The sequence below is a fragment of the Osmia lignaria genome, unplaced genomic scaffold, assembly GCF_051020975.1.
Source record: "Osmia lignaria lignaria isolate PbOS001 unplaced genomic scaffold, iyOsmLign1 scaffold0045, whole genome shotgun sequence".
NCBI lineage: Eukaryota > Metazoa > Arthropoda > Insecta > Hymenoptera > Megachilidae > Osmia > Osmia lignaria.
Genome location: NW_027478186.1, coordinates 49,739 through 60,044, shown reverse-complemented (window position 1 = coordinate 60,044; position 10,306 = coordinate 49,739). Strand labels below are relative to the sequence as shown.

General features: G+C 15.2%; 1 pseudogene; it reads left to right on the top strand.

Annotated features, from left to right (window-relative positions):
- Positions 1-689: 689 nt before the first annotated feature.
- On the top strand, positions 690-7,181 carry LOC143307136 (cytochrome b pseudogene; annotated as a pseudogene).
- The last annotated feature ends 3,125 nt before the right edge of the window (positions 7,182-10,306 follow it).

The following is a 10,306-nucleotide window of genomic DNA, read 5'->3' as shown; positions in this document are numbered from 1 at the left end:
ATTAATTTTTATTTAAGAATATATAAACCATTAAATCGAGAAAAAATTACCCCATTTGAATGTGGATTTAACTCCCAATCAAACTCCCGTCTCCCATTTTCTACACAATTTTTCCTAATTACTTTACTATTCTTAATTTTTGATATTGAAATTATCTTAATTTTACCATCTATCTTTTTAATAAAATTTAAATCTATTTTTTTAATATTAATTATTTTAATTTTTATTTTTTTAATAATTATTAGTCTACTTATTGAATGAAGTTATAGATTATTAAATTGAATTTTTTAATATATGGACTAAAAAAGTCTAATATTAAGCCGAAATTAATTGTAAAAATTACTTCATATATTTATATATATAATATATACATATTAATATTAATTGAAGCTAAAATAGAAGCAATTTATTGTTAATAAATTTATTGAATTAAAATTCCAATTAAAGAAATAAATTTAAATAGAACTTCTAATTCTAAATTTAATATTTTATATATTATTATTTCTAAATAATTTTTATATAGTTTAATAAAACTTTATATTTTCAGTATAATATTAATAAATATAAAATTTATTTATAAAAATTATATTTATAAAAATTTTATTTAAAAATATTAAAATTACCTTAATATCTTCAATATTATGCTCTTCTTAAGCTATTTAAATTTTAAATTAAAAAAATAAAAATTAATATTATTAATAAATTAGTTAATAATATATTCATAAAATTATATTCATTTAACTTATATTTAAATAAATAAAATTTCAATTTTATAAATTTAATCTTAAATTCAAATAAATTTTTTTCATGAATATTTTCATACAATATAACTATATTTAAAGGTAAATCATAATACAAATAAATTTTTTCGATATAAAATATTGTTCTTATAAAATTTCCTATTATTAAATTTTTATAAGAATTAAAATAAAAAAACTGCCCAATCAAAATTCCACATAAAATTAATTTTATAACCATAATTTTTAAATTTATTGTTAATACAATTAAATAATTTAAATTAAAAATTTTAAAATATAAATATCCAATAAAAAAAATAGTTATTAATAAAATAAATATACAAAAATTTACCAAAATACCTTCTTTCTTAATTAAATTTACATAATAATTTTTTTTAGAAAATAAAATAAATATAATTAATCGAATAGAATAAGATACAGTAAAAATTGTAGAAAAAATTAAAAATATTATTCTAATTATATTTATTTTTCTTAAAAAAATTAATTCCATAATTATATCTTTAGAAAAATATCCTGATATAAAAGGAAATCCTATTAAACATATTAAAGAAAAAATTAAAACTATAGTTTTAAAAGGATAAATATAAATTATACCACCATAACATCGGATATCTTGATTTCTATTAAAATTATGAATAAATCTACCCACACATAAAAATATTAAAGATTTAAATAAAGCATGAATTACTAAATGAAAAAAAGCTATTTCCCAAAATCCTAATCTTAAAATTCTTATTATTAATCTTAATTGACTTAAAGTCGATAAAGCAATAATTTTTTTAAAATCAAATTCATAATTTGCAATTAAACCCGCTATAAATATAGTTAACCTAGAAATTAATAAAATATATTTATTAAAACATCCTAAAAACAAAAATTTATTATATCGAATTAATAAATAAACCCCAGCTGTTACTAAAGTTGAAGAATGAACTAAAGATGAGACAGGAGTAGGAGCTATTATTGCAGCAGGTAATCATAAAGTAAATGGAATTTGAGCTCTTTTTGTAAAAGCTACTAATACTAATAAAATTAATATTAATAAATTAAATTTATAAATTATTAAATTTCACCTCCCATATATTATTCCCATAGTAATTATTAATAAAATTCCCACATCCCCTACACGATTTCTAAAAATTGTTAATATTCCAGCATTATAAGCTTTATCATTTTGATAATAAATAATTAAACAATAAGAAATTAATCCTAAACCATCTCATCCTAATAAAATTGTTAAAAATCTAGGTCTCAAAATTATAAAATATATTGATACTACAAATAAAATTACTAAAATAATAAATCGATTTATAAATTTATCCCCTTCTATATAATAAATTCTATAAATTAATACAACTATAGAAATAAGTGAAACTAATATTAAAAATATTATTCTATAAAAATCTAAATAAATAAAAAAAGAAAATTTTATTCTATTATATCTATAAATTATTCATTCTAAAATAATTAAATTCCTATTAAAAAAAATAATTATTATAAATAAAAAAAAAAATCCCGTAAATACAAATAATATATATACAAATATAATTAAAATAATTTAAAGTACTTAATTTACATCTTTGAACCCACATTTCAAAATTTTTTTTTAAACTATTTAAATTAAATAAAAATTCTTAAATTTAAAATAACTATATTTAAAGGAATTCAATGAAATAATAAAATTAAATAATTAATTAATTTTCCTCTTCTTAATCTTTTATAAAAAAAATTCTTTCCATGAACAATAAATCTAAAAAAATATAAAGAATACATAAATCTAACTAAACAATAAAAAAATAATTTAATTATTAATAATCTTATTCAATTAACTAATCTTATCAATAAAAAAATTTCCCCAACTAAATTTAAAGAAAAAGGAGCAGCTATATTTGAAGAACATATTAAAAATCATATCAATGATATAGAAGGCATAAAAATTAAAACACCCTTATTAATAATTATCAATCGTCTATGAGTCTCCAAATAACATAAATTTAATAAATAAAATAATCCAGAAGAACACAACCCATGAGCAATTATTATTAAATATGAACCTAAAAATCTTAATTTTCTTATAGTAAATATAGAAGCTATTAATAAATTTATATGAACAACAGAAGATATTGCTACTAAAATTTTTATATCAATTTGTCGAAAACAACTAAATCTTAAAATAATCCTTCCCAATAATCCAATTTCAATAAAATACTTATTCATTTCTAAAAAATTTTGAAAAAAAATCATTATTAATCGTAATAATCCATAAGACCCTAACTTTAATAAAATTGCAGCTAAAATTATTGATCCAAATACAGGAGCTTCTACATGAGCTTTTAATAATCAACCATGAATTATATATATTGGTATTTTTACTAAAAATCCTATAATTAAATATAAAAATAAAATTTTATTTAACTTAAATTTTATTCTTTCTAATAATAAAAATCTTAAAGACCCTATTAAATTAAATAAATAAAATAATACTAATAATAAAGGTAATGAAAAAAATAAAGTATAAAATATCAAATAATATCTTGCATAAATTCGTAAAAATCCTATTCCTCATTTCATAATAAAAAAAAAAATAATTAATAAACTTACTTCAAAAAAAAAATAAAATATTAATATATTTATTCTAAAAAAATTTATTACTAAAACAATTAATATTAATATTAATAAATTTAAACATAAAATCAAATTTTTTTCCTGATTAATTCTCATAAATACTAATCCAAAAATCCATAAAGATATCATAATAATTCCATAAGAATAAAAATTTAATCCAAAATTTAATCTTAAATTAATTCATTCCATAAAAAATCTATTCATTCTTAATATCAAAAAACTCAATAAAAATATTATATTTCTAATAAAATATAACTTTTTATAAATATTAAAATTAATAATTAAAAATCCAACTATAAAAATTATACTTTCTATTATTAACATTTTAAATTTATTATTATAAAACCTTGATTTCCAATAATTCTCAATATTGACACTACAATTGATAATCCTAAAACAGCTTCACAAACAGAAAAAATTAAATAATATATAAATATTCACCTTAAATATTCCAACTCATTTAATATTAAAATTATTAAATTCAATACTACGAAAAATTCCATTCTAATTAAAAATATTAAAAAATACTTATTAATTATTAATATTATTATAAAAATTAAAACTATTAAAATTAAAAAATATCTTTTTAAAATAAATTAGACTTTATAGTTTAAAAAAAACATTAATTTTGTAAATTAATATTGAAAATTTTTTCTAAAGTCTAATTTCAAAATAATTTTATAAATATCTTTAATTCCCAAAATTAAAATTTTTATTTAAACTATATTTTGTTAATGTTAATATCAAAAATTTTATTTATATTCATAAATCTATTTATTATCACAAATATTTTATTACTTTCTTCACTACATCCAATTACTATTTTATTCTCTTTTATTATTTTCACCTTATCCTCATCTACTTTAATATTTTTAAATATAAATAATTCAATATACTCTTTTATAATTTCAATTTCTTTAATCGGAGGAATAATAATTATATTTAATTATTTTGTAAGATTAATTAACAATGAAAATTCAAAAATAAAATTTTTTGAACTAATCACTTCTATTAATTTTTTTTTTATTTCTTTTATTATAATTATTCATTTTATTAATTGAATACCAATTTTTATATTTACAGAAAACATAATTTTAAATAATAATTTATTTAAAATTCAAAATATTTATTTTTATCCAATAAATTATTTAACTATTTTTATAATCTTATTCTTATTAATTTGCTTAACTCTTTCATTCAAAATATCTACAATTAAAATAATCCCTCTTCGTAAAATTAAAATTTAATGAAAAATAAATATTTAAAAATTTTTAAATCTAATAAATTTCTTAATATCATTTATTCTTCATTCAATATTCATCCTACCCCAGTAAACATTAATTATTTATGAAACTTTGGATCAATTTTAGGAATTCTTTTATTAATTCAAATTATTTCAGGTTTCATTTTATCTATGCATTATTGTCCAAATATTAATTATGCTTTTGATAGAATTATTCACATTATAAAAAATGTTAATTCTGGATGAATATTTCGTTATATTCATTTAAATGGGGCATCATTTTATTTTCTTTGTATATATATACATATTAGACGAAATATTTTTTATCAATGTTATTCATCTCAACATGTATGAAATATTGGAATTATTATTTTATTAACTTCAATAGGAACTGCTTTTATAGGATATGTTTTACCATGAGGACAAATATCTTTTTGAGGAGCAACAGTAATTACAAATCTTCTTTCTGCAATCCCTTATATTGGACAAACAATTGTAGAATGAATCTGAGGAGGATTTTCTATTAATAATGCTACATTAAATCGATTCTTTTCATTACATTTTATTTTACCATTATTAATTCTAATAATAGTTATTATACATCTTTATTTCCTTCATATAACTGGATCTAATAATCCAATAGGAACAAATAGAAATATTTATAAAATTCCTTTCCACTCATATTTCTCATCCAAAGATATTCTTGGATTTTTTATAATTTTTATATCATTTAGATTTATTATTCTACAAAATCCTAATATATTAAATGATCCTGATAATTGATCTATTGCAAACCCTATAAATACCCCACAACATATTAAACCTGAATGATATTTCCTATTTGCTTATTCAATTTTACGAGCTATTCCCAATAAATTAGGGGGAGTATTAGCTTTACTTTTTTCTATTTTAATTCTTTTTATTCTCCCATTTATAATAAATCATAAATTTAAAACTAATAAATTTTACCCATTAAATAATTTCTTATTTTGATTTTTTATTAATAATTTCATCATTTTAACTTGATTAGGAAGACAACCTATTGATTATCCTTACACTTTAATTAATCTAATTTTTACAAATATATACTTTATATTTTTTTTTTCAAATATATATTTTATAAAATTTTGAGATAAAATCATCTATAATTATTAATTAATGAGTCTGAATAGACATATATTTTGAAAATATATTAAAGAAAAATAACTTTCTATTAATTTAAATATATAAATTTATTAATATTTTTAAAATAAAATTAATATATATATAAATTAAAATAAAAGATAAAAATTTTTTTCAACATATATATATTAATTCATCATATCGAATTCGAGGTATAATTCTTCGAATTCAAATAAAAAAAAAATTATGATATAAAATTATTAATAAAGTAAAAATTGAATAATTAAAATTAAAAAAAATAATTGATATAATCAATCTTATAAATAAAATTATTATATATTCAGCTATAAAAATTAAAGAAAATCTCCCCCTATAATATTCAACATTAAATCCTGAAACTAATTCAGACTCCCCCTCAATTAAATCAAAAGGAGCCCGATTCAATTCAATTATTATTCTAATAATTAATATAAAATATAAAGGAAAAAAAAAAAAAATAAATTTTACATTAAATTGAAATTTAATAAATGTTTCTAAAGAAAATCTCTCAATAAATATTATAATAACAAAAAATATAAAAAATAATCTCACTTCAAAAGAAATAGATTGAGAAATAGATCGTAAACACCCTAATATTGCATAAATTGAATTAGATGATCATCCTATTATTATAGTTGGATAAACTCTTAAACTTAATATTAAAAATAAAAATACCAATCCAAATTTAAAATTTATTCAATTTCTAAAATAAGGCATTAATAATCAATAAAATACCGAAATTAATAATATAATTATTGGACCTAATATATATATATATAAATTAATTTTATCCAAATATATATATTCTTTAGAAAACAATTTAATTGCATCAGAAAAAGGTTGTAATAAACCTTTAATTCCTACTTTATTTGGACCTTTACGAATTTGAATATAACCTAAAATTTTTCGTTCCAATAATGTTAAAAATGCTACCCCAATTAATACTATCACTACAGTAATTAATAAATAAATAAAATTTAAATAAATTATTATCTATAATTATATATATATTATTTAAATTCTAAATTTAATGCACTACTCTGCCAAGATAATTTAACTTATTAATAATTAATTAAAAATTATTTTTAAAACTTAGTCCTTTCGTACAAAAATCTTAAATCTTTTTAAAGATAGAAACCAATCTGACTCACGTCGATCTGAACTCAAATCATGTAAAATTTTAATAGTCGAACAGACTAAATTTATAAACACCTGCATTTATAATTAATTTTAATTCAACATCGAGGTCGCAAACACCTTTTTCAATTTGATCTTTCCAAAAATATTACGCTGTTATCCCTAAGGTAATTTATTTTTATATTATTAATTATATTTCAATTTAAAATTCTATCAATCAATATTTTAAAATTTTAAAGTTAAATAAATTTAAAAATCCTCCCAACTAAATATATTAATACAATTTATAAAATTTATAATATATAAAATTCTATAGGGTCTTATCGTCCCTTAAATAAAATTAAGCATTTTGACTCAAAATTTAAATTTATTTTATATTATTGAGACAGTTTATATTTCATTAATTCATTCATCCCAGCCTTCAATTAAAAGACAATTGATTATGCTACCTTTGTACAGTCAAAATACTGCAGCTATTTAATTCCTCATTGAGCAGAACTGACTTTATATTAAATTCAAAAAGACATGTTTTTGTTAAACAGGTGAATATAATTATTTTGCCTAGTTACTTAAATATATATTTATATATATATACTATTCATAAAATAATTTATACAAATTAAATTACTAATTTAATCATTATATTATAACTAATATTATTAAAATTATTTTTTTTTTAAAATCAATATATATAATTAATTTTACTATAATTAAAAATTTATTAATAAATTATTAAATACTCATTAAATTCTTTTAAATTTTAAAATTAATCTTTTTAATTTTAATTTAAATTATTATATAAATTTAATTTATAGATTATCCCATAAATTATTTATATTTTCTAAAATAAACTTTTTTATTTAAATTTACTTTAAAAAATATATAAATTAAATTTAATTCAAAAATAACTAGATATCATTAAAATTGAATAACATCTAATCTCTAAATATATATTTATAATTTTTATTCAACAAAAAAAATTTTATATATTTAACTCTTTTAATTTCGAGATATTTAATTTATTAAAAATTTTTAAATTAACCCTGATACAAAAGGTACAAAATTTTACTTTAATTTATAAAATTTTAAAATTTCATTTACATTACTTATATATATAAATATATTTATTATTTCTTAAAATATTACTTTAACATAAAATTTTTATAAAAACTTTTTATAATATACTAATTAAAACAATAAAAAAATTTTATTTAATTAATTAATTAAAATTTTAATAATTAAATTAATCTTTTCAGTGTAATTGAAAAATTTTATTTAAACTAAAATTTTATCTAAGAACATTTTCCAATATTCTTACTTTGTTACGACTTATTTCAAATTTTATTGAAATTGACGGGCAATTTGTACATTATATAAAAAAAAAATTCAAATTAATATAACAATTAATTTTACTTTTAAATCCTTTTTATTAAAAATATTAAAACTTCTAACTCAAAAATTATTTATTAATGTAACTCATATTATCTAATAAATACTTTATTTTGATTTGAATTTTTTTTAAATATAATAAAATTTTAATTATAATATTTATACAAAATTTTTAAACAACAATACAAAAATAATTTATAATATTTTATTAGTACTTCCTATCGTGGATCATCAAATTAATATACAAGTTCCCCTAAAATTTTATATAACTGCCATATCTTATAATTTTAATGCTTTACATTTAATAATTAATTATTTTTTAAAATTAATATAATAGGGTATCTAATCCTAGTCTTACTTTTTAATCTTTGTAATTTCCATTAAATAATTATTAATTATTATAAAATTATTATATTTCACCATTATAAATTTAATTTTATTAATTATTAATTATAAAATTACTATATTTAAAAAAATTAACTCTTAAATCTAGTTTAACCGCTATTGCTGGCACTAAATTAAAATTTAATAAAATTATTTTCCATTAAAAACTTTCATTTTAATTAAAAGTATTATATATTAATTAACTAATAATATTTATTATTTAAATAAATACCCTATATTAAACTTTATATATATTTAAATAATTTAATTAATTATAAATCTAAAATCAAAATTTTTTCTAATAAATTAAATTCACAAAATTAAATTTAAAATACTTTTTCTATTCATATATATATATATATATATATATATATTAAAATTAATTTATTATACAATTAATTTAATTATAAATTTTAATATATAAATATATATATATATATATATATATATATATATATATATATACATAAACTATTCCTAATTTAAATTAAAAATAAATAATAATAAAAATAATTTTAAATTTAAATATAAAAAATTTATATTAATTCTAAATTTATTTAATTTTATAAAATTAAAATTTATATTTTTATACAAAACTAAAACAATTTTAAAAATAAAACTTTAATATAAAAATTTAAAATACAATTTTTAATATAATTTTTATTATTTAATAATTCATATTCTCTATATAAATTATAGGACTATCATTTAGATAGTCCTAACGTTCCTTTAAATAATAAATATTAAAATTAAAAATCATAAATCTAAATATAAAATTTAAAATACAATTTTTAATATAATTTTTATTATTTAATAATTCATATTCTCTATATAAATTATAAATCATTTAGATAATCCTAACGGTTCATTTAAATAATAAATATTAAAATTAAAAATCATAAATCTAAATATAAAATTTAAAATACAATTTTTAATATAATTTTTATTATTTAATAATTCATATTCTCTATATAAATTATAGGACTATCATTTAGATAATTCTAACGTTCCCTTAAATAATAAATATTAAAATTAAAAATTATAAATCTAAATATAAAATTTAATACAATTTTTAATATAATTTTTATTATTTAATAATTCATATTCTCTATATAAATTATAGGACTATCATTTAAATAGCCCTAATGTTCCTTTAAATAATAAATATTAAAATTAAAAATTATAAATCTAAATATAAAATTTAATACAATTTTTAATATAATTTTTATTATTTAATAATTCATATTCTCTATATAAATTATAGGACTATCATTTAGATAAATCTAACATTCCTTTAAATAATAAATATTAAAATTAAAAATCATAAATCTAAATATAAAATTTAAAATACAATTTTTAATATAATTTTTATTATTTAATAATTCATATTCTCTATATAAATTATAGGACTATCATTTAGATAAATCTAACGTTCCCTTAAATAATAAATATTAAAATTAAAAATTATAAATCTAAATATAAAATTTAATACAATTTTTAATATAATTTTTATTATTTAATAATTCATATTCTCTATATAAATTATAGGACTATCATTTAAATAAATCTAACGTTCCCTTAAATAATAAATATTAAAATTAAAAATTAT